The sequence below is a fragment of the Bombyx mandarina genome, chromosome 23, assembly GCF_030267445.1.
Source record: "Bombyx mandarina strain Sakado chromosome 23, ASM3026744v2".
Classification (NCBI taxonomy): Eukaryota; Metazoa; Arthropoda; class Insecta; order Lepidoptera; family Bombycidae; genus Bombyx; species Bombyx mandarina.
The window spans coordinates 7,496,124-7,511,005 of NC_143229.1; the positions used below are offsets into that span (position 1 = coordinate 7,496,124).

At 37.3% G+C, this 14,882-nt stretch overlaps 1 protein-coding gene and 1 non-coding gene across 2 annotated transcripts in view; both read right to left on the minus strand.

Annotated features, from left to right (window-relative positions):
* LOC114245610 (uncharacterized) overlaps positions 1-14,882 on the minus strand; it is a 141,256-nt gene that overhangs the window by 72,193 nt on the left and 54,181 nt on the right. The window lies entirely within an intron of this gene.
* TRNAG-UCC (transfer RNA glycine (anticodon UCC)) lies at positions 4,703-4,774 on the minus strand. Its single transcript has one exon. It is a non-coding gene; the product is annotated as a tRNA-Gly (tRNA).

Sequence of the window (14,882 nt, forward strand, 5' to 3'; positions counted from 1 at the left end):
ATGTATTTTCTTCATGGATACCAAGTTTCAAGTCAACCGGATGCATGGTTCAGTAGTTATAACGGAACATCCGTAAAAACCACTGGAGATTTGTATATTAGTATAGATATAGATTGCTTTAATTGCTTAGTTGAGTGGACGAGCTCCTAACGTACCTGGTGTTAAGTGGTTTACGTAGCTCATAGACATCAACAATGTAAATGCCGGCAACAACCTTAGTTCTCAAACATGAGGACTATGTTTTCTCTAAGTTTTATTTTATTTCCAACGAATTTGGAAGCACATTTTAATAAACCAAACATGAACTTCTTAGTATTTTATAGGTTTTTTTTGTCTTCCAAACCAATGGTTGAGAGAGTATTATTTACAATTAGTTGAATATAGTTAGGTATTTTGAGGAAATTGCATACTTTTATTTGAAGTGAAGTTTTTTTAGACCGAGAAATTTAATCTTGGGACTGGTATGCAAAGCATTTATATATATTATACATACGTGATAAAATATGTTAGAAAGTAGAGTTCCGTGCCAAAACGAGCATAATAATATGAATGTAATTCAGTCAGTTTCTATGCATGTGTTTTATTGTTAACTAGCTGACCCGGCAGACTTCATAGTGCCTCAATCGATAACTAAAAGATCTAAACTTTTGTATAAAACAAACTTAAAACAAACAAAAGGAAACCGTCCGACGGGAGACACATCAAATGAAAAACAAAATTGTTATTTTTATTTAATTCCAAGCATTTTCATATTTGTCTACCTTTTAAACCTTCTCTGGCCAGCCAAATCGGTTCAGCCGTTCTCGAGTTTTAGCGAGACTAACGAACAGCAATTCATATTTATATATAGATTCATATCGTAAGCAGTCGTCGTGGCCTAACGGATAAGACGTCCGGTGCATTCGTGTTGAAGCGATGCACCGGTGTTCGAATCCCGCAGGCGGGTACCAATTTTTCTAATGAAATACGTACTCAACAAATGTTCACGATTGACTTCCACGGTGAAGGAATAACATCGTGTAATAAAAATGAAACCCGCAAAATTATAATTTGCGTAATTACTGGTGGTAGGACCTCTTGTGAGTCCGCGCGGGTGGGTGCCGCCGCCCTGCCTATTTCTGCCGTGAAGTAGTAGTGCGTTTCGGTTTGAAGGGTAGGACAGCCGTTGTAACTATACTTGAGACCTTAGAACTTGTATCTCAAGGTGGGTGGCGCATTTGCGTTGTGGATGTCTATGGGCTCCAGTGACCACTTAGCACCAGGTGGGCTGTGAGCTCGTCCACCCATCTAAGCAATAAAAAAAAAAAAAAAAAAAAATCTGATGACTAGAAAATTAAGCCTGAAGCATTTATATACATATTCAATATTGAAATACTTGTATGTGTTTAATGTGGAAACGATTGATTAATCGATCGCTTTTAACATATATAAGTTTTATTTATTTTATTAAATAAGAAGTAATGACAAATAGTCTATTTTTGCGATTTATCAAAAATCTCCGCAAAATACGTCCAAGGTAACGAACAAAAAATTTAAAAAGAATCTGCCACATTTGATGGATAGTCTCGTGGACAGGCTACACCTGATGTTGAAGGATAATGGTGATGGAAGATATTTCACTGTCTCTGTCATTTGTTATCCCTTATTAGGGAATTTTTATTTGGTTCTTTTTATTATTCTTCTTGAGATCGCGTAGTCTAACGCTGTTTTCGTGTTCCGATTTTCGACAATCACCTTAAGTGAAGAAAATGCTGGTGGTACGACGTCTTGTGAGTCCGCCAGGTACCACCATCCTGCCTATTCCTGCCATGAAGCAGTAATGCGTTTCGGTTTGAAAGGCGGGGCAGCTGTTTTTACTGTAAAAACGGAGACCTTAGAACTCATGTCTCAAGACTGGTGCTGGTCTTCACGTTGTTAATATCTATGGGCACCGTTAACCACTTAGCACCAGATAAGCCGTGAGCTCGACCACGCATATAAGCAATAAAGAAATGCGTTCTGAAATGATCACCGTAAAAGCCTATCTAATGTTTCCACGAAATTGCTTTCTATACATGTAACTAATACTTCTATTTGTTAACGTTTATATGGAATCTGTCTATATGTACATATATCTGTCTATACGTACTTATAGACGTATTCTAATTCACACAGATTCTAATACACACTCTAAAAGCCTATTTAATATTTCCACAAAATTGCTTTCTATACATGTAACCAATACGTCTATTTGTTAACGTTTATATGGAATGTGTTTATATGTATGCACATATATTGCGAAAATCAGCCTGTTTCCAACTACTTTTGCTTATAGGTATTTCCCTCACGTCTTGATCAAAACAATTTAGGTCACATGAAGTAAACAGTTTTGAACATGAAATAGAATTCTGTTACACGAGTAAGGCCATTAGGACGAGCAATGTATATATAGTGCGTTCCATTGAAGGCAGAACGAAAGGATAAATGATAGTATAGGGAGAGGTCGTCGAACCCTGTCTCCTGGGTATTGATGCTTTGTCGGAATTGTTTTTAGATGGCATCTTATGTTTGGGGCTCGGAATCTTTTATGACGTAGGGAAGCATTTTGAATTGATTTAGCTTAGATCGAAAATTTTATAGATTCTATTTCATTTTGAAATATTTAAATGTTTTAGGCAGCGGCTTGGCTCTGCCCTTGGCATTGCTGAAGTCCATGGGCGACGGTAACCACTCACCATCAGGCGGGCCGTATGCTCGCCTGCCTACAAAGGCAATAGAAAAAAAAATCACGGTGCAATTGTTGTTTTCCGGAACTTATGTATCGGCAAGCTTATCTTGAAAATTACCTTCTATTCTATGATAGTTTGTGGTAGGACCTCTTGTGAGTCCACGCGGGTGGGTACCAACACCCTGCCTATTTCTGCCGTGAAGCAGTAATGCGTTTCGGTTTGAAGGGTGGGGCAGCCGTTGTAACTATACTTGAGACCTTAGAACTTATATCTTAAGGTGGTTGGCGCATTTACGTTGTCGATGTCTATGGGCTCCAGTATCACTTAACACCAGGTGGGCTGTGAGCTCGTCCACCCACCTAAGCAATAAAAAAAAAATGATACCGCTATGATGTACTACTTTAACTAAATATGTAAATAAGATTAAGTTGTAATCAGAATATCATCAGGAAAATTGCTACAAAGCTTGCAGTGCAAATAATTGCTATGCCAAAGTGCCTCTTTGCATACTACTTGATATTATTATTTATTTATTTTTATGCTACTTTGTTGTTGTTTGAATTTTCTGACCTTTAGTTACTTAGGAAGAAGATTTACAATTGGTTGAATTATTTGTATCTATCAAACAGATAACAGAACTTGAAAAATTCGGCTGCTATCGCGCTACTTAAGCGCGATCTAAAGGAGCGTAGTCGAGACCCACTTGCGTCAAGTAGCTAACAATACTTTTTGGTGAATTATAAAAAAAAAACATTTAGGTACCCAAAAATACGAAAATGAAAAAAAAACTTTTTTTAATGAGAAAATATAACACGTCCGGAAGGAAAATATGTGATTTTCTTATCGTATTACATATACGTATGCATATAATATAATAAACGATGAAAATTTTAAGTTATCACTCAGTATTACTTCAAAAAGCTGTTCTATATTTAACAAACGCAACCATAACACTAGCCAAATCAAACATTGTACACAGCATTATTATATCTAATACTTAATATTTTTTCTGCAACGTTTTAAATTATTAGAACAGATTTTTTGATTAATATGTTAATTAATAGAGCATCTCAACATCATCACACAGCATGTTGGTGCAGTTGTAATAATATTATGATGATACAATTTTCACCCAAAGATCGGGTGTTAATAAAAAGATAAAGATGATTGATGATGATCCTAAAATGCTCGAGCTACTGCTATCACATCATTGTTATCCGTAGTATGCCCCTTTGAACCCCCGACCCTCTTAGTTTTAGCGATAACGCGTTTTTATACATCCGTACGGGTTTTATCACCATCGTGTTATCACCATATTCATCGCGAAAAACTACGCATACACTTTTTTTTCTACCTATTCTAGTAGCCTCGAGGAGTTATTCTAGATTCACCTAACTAGTAGGTGAGCTCACGGGGCTCAAAACTGACGACGTTGCCAACACGAACCCTAGCAACAGCCGTGCTTCGCAGAATCTATCACCGGATCGGAAACGCGACCCACTGAGAAAATCCGGCGAGAGACTCAGTGGGCTGCGTCTGTGAGTTCATTTACTCGCCGAGCCCTTCGTCGCAAGCGACGGGTTCGACGTGAACGGTGACCGGTGCTTGAGGTACCTAAAAGCACCGTTAGTGGATTGGGAGGATCCGAAATGACGTGTTTTGGGCGAAGTCGACTGCTTTCCATTCTTCGTTTCAAAATTCAGTAGTTATTGTGACTTGGGTGTAATATCTTAATGCCGGCAGCGGCATTATCGCTCTGAAGTCTATGATTTCCGGTAACCGCTTAAAGTAGAGTAGTTCGGCAGCTCGTTTGCTAGACAATCAAAAGCTGATTCAACTCTACCGATTAATTATTGATACTATTATAGAATATTTACTATTTGTGCTTTTCAACACAGAATTTTAATCTGACTGGTACTGGTATATAATGTGCGCTTTATAAAAAAATTTATTAAAACCAGATATCATATTTATAAAAACAAATACAAAAAATGTGCGTTGGCCGGGAATCGAACCCGGATCAACTGCTTGGAAGGCAACTATGCTGACCATTACACCACCAACGCCGATGATGTTAGAGTGAAAAAAGTTGGAGAGAATCCGGTCACTTCTTTAATTTTTTTATATTTAATAACAACGGCTCTTAGATTAATTTATTCAATAGCTTTAACAATAACGGACAGAATGAAATTAAATAAATTAAACAAAATTTTATTATAAAAATATGATCAATTGAAAAATCGTAATGATCTGATATTAAAAAAAAAAGTGTTTGATTCTCATATTTACATAATTTTTTTATTTATATCTACAGATTTTTGTAGCCATTATTTTAACCAAAACCTCAGACAATATCCTGCTTAAAATACACGGTAAATAAGATTTACTAAGCTAGGCATGATTACTTTTTTACGAAGGTTGTTCATTATTACTATCCCAATCCGCTACGCTATTCTTCCACAGTTCGTTTTCAGAGATATTTTCTGTCGTAGGTATACGATGCATGTCTAGGAAATATTTTATTGCCTTTAAATGGGCCAGACTAGATGTATGGGTCTAACAAAGAATTTAAAAAAAAATGGGCCTGACGGCCCATATGATCGTGTGTGGTTACCGTCGCTGGGCGTCAGTAATATACACAATCAGGCCTTCCGCTGCCCTCCACGGTATTTTCTAAGTGCCTTGATAAGCCTTTTTTCAAACGAGGAGACTAACCTACACCTTTGGGAATATAGGTTGAAATATGTACGATACCACCTTACTGTTATAGAATAGATCTGTAATACGTTGAATGGTAAGTTTCTTGTGAATCAAGTTCTAAACGTCTGCTTAGGGAATGCTTAAGGTAATCTTTTAAAAGATAATTTTTTACTGGTGGTAGGACCTCTTGTAAGTTTGCGCGGGTAGATACCACCACCCTGCCTATTTCTGCCGTGAAACAGTAATGCGTTTCGGTTTGAAGGGTGGGGTAGCCGTTGTAACTATACTTGAGACTTTAGAACTTATATCTCAAGGTGGGTGGCGCATTTGCGCCGTAAATGTCTATGGGCTCCAGTAACCACTTAACACTAGGTGGGCTGTGAGCTCGTCCACCCATATAAGCAATAAAAAAAAAAGATGCACTAATACATAGATGACGTTTATTATGGACGTAAGGTGAAAGCTTCAATTGACGTGATAATTACATTTCATATATAAGTAACCTATGTAAGTAGTAATATATAACGTAATGTAATGTAATATTATATAGTAAGAATTAATGGGTTTTCGAAGTGTCTTAAAAACAAAACCTTAAGTACCTATATGTTCCCGCCTCGAGTCATAGTTACTTTGTTACAGACTTAAAAACGGACTAGAAAGAGGGTAGAGAGATTAATCTGCTCCTGACATCTTTGCCGCAGTCGTCAGTTTACCCTTCATATAGCGCTTGCAACAGTATCAAAATATCGGGAATCAATTAAAACTAATAAATAATATACATATATAGTTTAAAAACTAAAAAACTGAACTAACAATTAATTTAATCCTGTTGATACCTGTGCGGATATAAGAGCGCGAACTTAAAAAAAAATCCTTTTTTTATCGGACCACGTTATGCGTGTTGAAGTTTTCAACTTAATCATACGTCTTGAAGTCGGTGAAAATAACGCCCAAGGATTCTGTTACACAGAAACAAACATGCATAAATAAAATAATGTACAAAATCGTCGTAGCAACCGTTAAAATAGTGCTAATAACATGATCTGTGTTCAGTGCGTTCAACTTAGCCGCTTAGTGCACCAGAGTAGATAAAAAAGACACCGTTTTAAATGTACAAAAGAAAAACTTGTTACATAACCCACCGATGACTTCGATTGTATTCGTTGCCTAGTTGCTTGCCTCAATTGAACTGTTATAATAGAAGTTCATTAAGTTTGGGTCTATTTACACAAGTGGTTGTTAATTTATAACAACTTGTATATTGGTGCAGACTATCGCATGGCTCTCCTTGGGCTTTTACCGAAGTTAATACGGACACAACGCGAATGTCATCATGAGTCACATCTTCGAAGCGTCAATTAGGCAGGTACATTGAATTGGCCATAAAATTTTTAAGCTATTGCATAGCTTTTATCGCGGGCCTTGAGCGCGGCGATCGAATCGTGAAATTCCATAACGAAAAAAACCTAACACCTCTCACTCCGCCTACCATGTAGCTCGCGTTCAACACGTTGCGCTTGTGTAGTGTTTGTGAATAAGCGCGTGGCGTGACGTCTCACTGCATGCGCATCATGAAAAGTCTGCCCATCTCTCTCTCGCGCGGTCTAGCTTATGAGTGTGAAGGGGACAGTTAATGTTTTGCTTTTATTAATGTTTAATATAGCGTGGTCTTGTGTTATTAATTGTTTTAATATTAAATTATCATTGTCTAATTATAATTGCATAAGTTGATAAAAAATGCTATGCAATAGCTTTACCGCCGCAGTTTCCAAGTGCCACACGTTTTTTTTTGTTATTGAAGATTTTCTTAACTGTTCCAAGTGAGTAGATGGGTCCGCACGAATTAGATTGGTTCTAAGAGTGCATATCTATAGTCCTTTTATAGTGAATACTATCGTTTGCTTCGAAACATGAGACGGAATTCTCTATGGTATTGTAATACGGTTATCCAATGTTATTTCCCCTTCCGTTTGGAGACTATAATTTTTACCGTAAAAATAAGTGGGATGTAGAAGACCCGCGTGTTTCAAAATCCCTATCTTAAAAGTAATAAGCTGAAAACAATTTTGTGAAAGGTTAGTAATGGTGGGTTGAAGAATAATTACGGCCATGCCATCTCAATGTACCGTAAGAAAAGCATCTTTGTATTCATAAACAAAAATTGTGCAACACACAGTCATTATGTAGTCACAATATTATCTACTAATTGTGTGGGAGTAATAATTGGTTGCAACTGCAATGTGTTCTTGTTTTAAGCTTTCACATCAAAAATAAGTATTTAGTTGCAACGGTTTCCTACCACGAAGCTCATGATATTTCAGCGCCGTTGCAAGCACTTCCTACCCTATTTCTAGTTAGTATTTGAATTTTAAAATTCAGTGGCTTACCACAACAGTAGACAGGTTTATTAAAAAAACACTTTATTTAAATATTACTTCCAATTATTTTATGTAAGTATATCTTTGAGAAACGTATCAAATTGATTCTGGAACCTTCTGTAATGTGTTCCTCTCTCTACTCGTTTTCTCGGTAACAGCGCAAAAACACAATAGAAATGCTAAAATTGCGAGGGCGTTCGTCAGCCCGTCTTTATCCCTCTTATTTGATAAATAATCATCTAAACTATAAATCACAGCACTCGGTACCTTTGACCCGTATTAAAAATCCATCATTATCCAGCTACGAAAAGGCTAAATGAAAAAAATTACGCAACGTTGTGACGCCAAAGGTATTCGGAACGGAATTAAAATCGATTCGACCATTTAAAGTTATCAAAAAGATCGACCGATTTTTTGTTTTTCCTAACTAAGCTGATGGTCTTGAGAGACCATAATCATAACATCACCGTCACCGGGCGAGAATCAAAAAGAAAGAGCCGTGTTTAGTTCTTATTATTAAAAAAAAAACTAAATAGATCCTGTCAAGCTGAAATTTTATAAAACTGCCAGTTTTTTAGAGATAATATCGAATTAACAAGTTACATTATGCGGTAGGCAGCGGCTTGGCTCTGCCCCTGGCATTGCTGAAGTCCATGGGCGACGGTAAACACTCACCATCAGGTGGGCCATATTTTCGTCTGCTTACAAAGGCAATAAAAAAAAAATGTACAAGCCACATGTACAGGTACATGTTTAAGCTATGTACAAATTCAAATGGGGAGATTGAATTACGTTTAATTTAAGAAAACAAAAGTTTCCGCGTTTGTTACTCCCGGCTCCAGTTAGGGGCTTCCAAATTCCAACTCTTCCCCTTCTATCGGATTCGGAACGAGGGACCTATACTCTAGGATGGCGGAAAGATTTTATTAGCTCCATATATTACATCATATCTTTCATGAGTGTTTTTGAGCAACTTTTTGACAAAGTACCATTCTCTCGTTTTTACAATTCGTCGCTATTGTGGAGTTCCACATACTACCGGTACATACCACAACCACATACTCTTACACAACGTACAGTGCATTTTCAGAAGTCATTTCATCAGTCATCATCATTAACTTCGGCGAATGTACTTCTTAAAATAAGATTAGATTACTTTATGATAAGCAGCGTCTACTTCATTGGGCTTTAACAATATTAGGCACTTTTTTCGATTCCATTCTTTGCTTTAACGACATTGCATTTTAAGGCATCATTTTTGCCATGTTTGGAACAAAGTCCGCATTACAATTAATGTCCATGAGCGAAGTTCGCCTTCTCAGACATACTCAAACAGTTTTTTAATTTTTTTTTTCATTGCATTTGATTGAAATCACAGACACAGCCCACTGAGTTTCTCGCCGGGTCTTCTCAGTGGGTCGCGTTTCCGATCCGGTGGTAGATTCTGCGAAGCACAGCATTTGCTAGGGTTCGTGTTAGCAACGTGGTCAGGTTTAAGCCCCGCGAGCTCACCTACTCGTTAAGGTTACGCTGAAATAGGCTCTCAAGGCTCTCAAAGGCAAGCTTAGGTAGGCTAAAAAAATGTACATAAATATTAGCCAAAAGGTTGTTTATCCCAATGTATAATTAAAAAAACGAACAAATTGGCTTGAGATGTTATGCGACCGCCCCGAAAGCGGAAAGGTCAATAACCTATTACCGTAACGCACTCAGAATGTAATATTATATTTTTTTACTAAGACAAGCAAAAATATTTATTTTCACTGCATACTAAGGTGTACTTATATAGTGATAAGTCGCTTCTGCAGACCATAAGGATCATAATGCGAATGCCACCACCCACTTTCAGAAATAAGATCGAAGTGTCAATAGTATTGTGTAACTACTGATCCACTTTTCAAACTATTCTGGTTCTATGACTGCGTGATGGCAGTAATAGGTAACTAACCATACCAGTATACAGTTACCTTTTATATTATACTAGCGGCCCGCTCCAGCTCCGCTCGGGTCTTTTACAAAAATTTCAACGATATTTGACGTTGTTTTATTTTTTTAAATAAAAGAACACTTATTGCGGCATAACTACAATAGTTAGACATATGCTGTCGCGACACATTTTGGAAATAATAATGTGCTCTACAAAGCCGTAGTACATTATTTTATTCTATCATCAATAGTTTTTGCAGGGCACGCGATGTAAAGTATTTTAGGCAATTTTTTTACACCTTGGGTTACATTATTGGAGTTTTAGTAAAGATCCCAAATTTTTTTCAAAAAAACTTACAGCCTATGTCACTCGGGAATAGTGTAGCTTCCAAATAGTGAAAAAATTTTTCAAATCGGTTCAGTAGTTTCGGAGCCTATTCAATACAAATAAACAAACAAATCTTTCCTCTTTATAATATTAGTATAGATATTTACCGTACTTTATATTTATATATCGGATCTAGATATAAATTTTAAATATATTTAATCTTGTCACTTTAGCATATTTGATTAATTCGGAACGCTACTACATAATTATGTATACAGTAAAATAAACGTGCAGTTTTACGCAAATTACAATTATAAATTGTTGTTTGTAATAATCAAGCGAACCCTGTAGGATATTTCTGCGAAAAAATTAATTATGTGCCATCTAAGTCACCTTACAATGTGCTATCGTTCCAAATTTTACTGGTGGTAGGACCTCTTGTGAGTCCGCGCGGGTAGGTACCACCGCCCCGCCTATTTCTGCCGTGAAGCAGTAATGCGTTTCGGTTTGAAGGGTGCGGCAGCCGTTGTAACTATACTGAGATCTTAGAACGTATATCTCACGGTGGGTGGCGCATTTACGTTGTAGATGTCCATGGGCTCCAGTAGCCACTTAATACCAGGTGGGCTGTGAGCTCGTCCACCCATCTAAGAAATAAAAAAATAAAAAAACTTGTGTGTTTTTGAGTAGCAATCACTACAGTACTACTTAGGTACTTCTTGTCTTTATTTTCATACATCAATATAATCAAAGTACATGCAATTTACGAACATTAATATCCATATAAATATATTCATGTTTACAAAACAAAAATTAACTCGGGTCTTGTTTAGTCTGCGTAGTTCGGACTCCGTATCTGCTGAAATAAACGTGAATGATAGCCTAAGTTCCAAGCTCTGATGAATAGCTTCACTGATAGCAACTTCGCTACAGATTCCGAACTATTCGCAGTGATCATACTTATGGCTTCAGTGAATTATTGTGTTTTGGATTAATCATGGGGATTAGCGTTTTATTAGTTAGTTAATTATATACTTAAATATTACAATATAAATTAAATTGTCTAACGGTAACGGTAATGTGACGAGGGGGCGTTCTAAAAGACTTGAATGGATGAGTGCAGAGATGACATCTTGTGCCGACTTCACACATAGTGGAATAAGGCCAAGAAGAAGAAGAAGAAGACTTTATAAAATTGTCTACCTAGTCAACATTTACGAATAGAGGATTTTATTATTTTTTTCCCTACCTAATCTTTGGTAGCCTAAGGGGCTATTCCAACTACTCACGGATCGGTAGGTGAGCGCATGGGCTCAACTTGAGAGAATGTTAGGACTAACCCTAGCCAGGGTACTGCTTCTGCAGAATCTACCACCGGTTCCGGCAACCTACTGAGAAGATCCGGCGAGAAACTCAGTGGGTTGTGTCTATGGGCTACTTCGCTCGACCAGCTCTTCGTTGTAATCGACGAGTTTGACGAGGATGGTAACAGGTGCTTGAATAACTTTAAGCAACCAAGGATTTTCATAGATTCATTTAATATTTTTTTTAATTCGATAAATCATCAAAAACTTATTATCCCTCAAACCAGTTTTGGACTTTTCTGAAAATGGCAGCAGCGGTAGGCACTAGCGGCTTGGCTCTGTCCCTGGCATTGCTGAAGTCCATGGGCGACGGTAACCACTCACCATCAGGTGGGCCGTATGCTCGTCTGCCTACAAGGGCAATAAAAAAAAGATATTTTTTTTTACATAATCTGTAAATTTATAGAAGGCGTTAAAAATATATAGGTAATTTATTTCAGTCACAATGGCTTTTTTAAACTACATAACTACGTTGTTGTTGTCTCACGACACCACACATCTTTTTTTCTATAACAATACGCAGTGATTAACCCTTGACTTGACAGCATATCTGTCTAGTACACAAACAGCCATACGACGAGCATGAGGAGCACTTGATGACAGAACCAAACCGCTGCCTATTGCAAATCATAATCATGCTTATGCAAATCTTTAAAATAATGTGCACAGCAATTCATTTGATAATTTCTTTGGCAATACCTATATAAAACTATTTCTCTTTGGGTCTTAAGCTATAAAGAAAAACGGGAACGCGTATTTTTTTTTATTGGTTTGTGTAGTAATAATGGCAAGAACAGCGCTTCGCAGAATTTACCACCAAGTCGGAATCGCGTACCACCAACAAGATCCGGCGAGAAACACAGTCGATTGTCAACCTGAACTAAAATATTCACATGAATGATGTTCTAATTCTATTGTTTGCTTCCGTATTATTATGAATCTAATCAACATAACACAATAAAATTAAAATATTTTAAATGTACCGAACTTGAATCGAGGACCATAATACAAGATTGGATTTCAATTTTCAACATGAGTGTGACTATTCACGCCATCTACACGTACATGTCAACAAAGTGTTTTGAAATTTTGTATTAGGTTTTAGTGCCATCTATTACACGAAAGAAAAAAAAAGAAAAACTTTTTCTTTCGAGGTGTTTGAGTTACAGAGTACAACAACTTAATACCAAGATTCTTTCATAGATGGCGCTAATACCAATACTTTTGCTGAAGACATTTTCCGCATCGAATTTAACCTTGATTAAATTTATATGAATTTATTTTGTTCGTGCATAGCGTCAATCTCATCTCTATGTCTATGGGCTCCAGTAGCCTTTTAACACCAGCTGGGTCCACCAGTAAGCTTCTTTACGCAACTGTTGGAAAAAAAATAGACATTACAACCACATGGTGGAAGGCGGCATTTACGGTGTTGTAATTGATTGGTCCTTCCTGTAACTGCTTAATATCAGATTTGCTGTGGTAGATTAATATCTGTTAACAGGTTACTCAATTTGAGCTACAAAAAATTAGACATAGGATAACATTAGTTGGCTTCTGATATAATAATATGCATTTAGGGCATCTTTTTTTTTTTTTTTTCCTACCTAAGCTGATAGCCTTGAGGCTATTTCAGCGTAACCGTGGCTAGTAGGTGAGCTCACGGGGCTCAAACCTGACGACGATGCTAACACGAACCCTAGCAAGAGCCGTGCTTCGCAGAATCTACCACCGGATCGGAAACGCGACCCACTGAGAAGATCTGGCGAGAAACTCAGTGGGCTGTGTCTGAGAGTTAATTTACTCGTCGAGACCTTCGTCGCAAGCGACGGGTACTACGAGAACGGTGACTGGTGCTTGAAGTACCTAAAAGCACCGTTAGTGGATCGGGAGGATCCGAGATGACGTGTTTTGGGCGACGTCGACTGCTTTCCATTCTGTCCGCAGAATCGGGAATGGCATTTAGGGCATCACTCACATAAATTTAACTTTGTTTTTAGGAGATGGGTGTGTAAGTACCCGATTGAAGTCGTCATGTCTAAAGGGTAAGACGTCCGGTGCATTCGTATCTTGCGATGCACCGGTGTTCGAATCCCGCAGGCAGGTACCAATTTTTCTAATGAAATAGGTAGTTCCTAAATGTTCAAGATTAACTTCCACAGTAAAGGAATAACATCGTGTAATAAAAATCAAAACCGCAAAATTATAATTGCGTAATTACTGGTGGTAGGACCTCTTGTGAGTCCGGACGGGTAGGTACCACCGCCTTGCCTATTTCTGCCGTGAAGCAGTAATGCGTTTCGGTTTGAAGGGCGGGGCAGCCATTGTAACTATACTGAGACCTTAGAACTGATATCTCAAGGTGTGTGGCTCTTTTACAACTTAGATATCTATGGGCTCCAGTAACCACTTAACACCACGTCGGCTGTGATACCTACAGGTATGTGTGGGCAGGTCGTCCACCCATATAAGCAATAAAAAAAATCTATTTAAAACAAGCCCACGTTTTTTAAATGGCTTAAACGTAAACGACGATCTCGAACCATCGCTGTATTTATGTCTAATCCTTTGAGCCGCGAAATTATGAACAACATCAACCCACGGTACTTTTTGCTTCTACCTTCGCGGCATAGCTCTATTTATGCTTCGCTTATATGGAATTATGTTTAAAATAGTCGTAAAGTTGCAGCTAAAAATATCTTTAACTAATAAGACTGTTTCAGAAACACTATAATATTCGCGTTATTGTTTTGCGAGCAAAATCTAAAATTCTATTGGATCAATAGTTTACATACAGCACATATTATTATGTGATTTTAGTTTCACGAATACGTTATTCATAATTTTGGTTTTGATGGCCTTTGGTCACTAAATAAAACCACGTGTTTTTTTTAAACGCATTACTGCTTTACGGCAGAAATAGGCAGGGAGGTGATACCGATGCTTACGGCATCATAATACACCCCTATCACCAGTTATCACACAAATTACAATGTTTACATAGAACACAGCTTATACCAATCGCTTTCAAAAAACGATATATTGAAAGGTATTGTGTACAATATTGTGTACAAAACAGTAATATATCTATTAAAATCATACCGGGTTTTGATGGTATGTGGTTATGGTATCAAATGTATTTTTGGTTCCTATTTGATTTTCTTATGTCACATTAATTTGCAAAATATTGAACAAGTTACATTTTCTCATTCCTACTGTAGGTTTAACGACGAAAGGAAGATCTTCCACCGAGCGTGTGATATTGCTCGGTAGACCGACGTTGTATATAATAATATGCAAGTTTATCTTGAAAATGTCGTAAGCGAGATTCAGGCATCTGTCAATATTGTTCTGTGATGGCCACTGCCACACCACTATCATTTCCATTCAATGTTCACATAGATGGTTACTATTTATTTGGTGCTACAACGTTGTTCAAACATGTTTACAAATGTAAAAGACACAGACCGGGAACTTT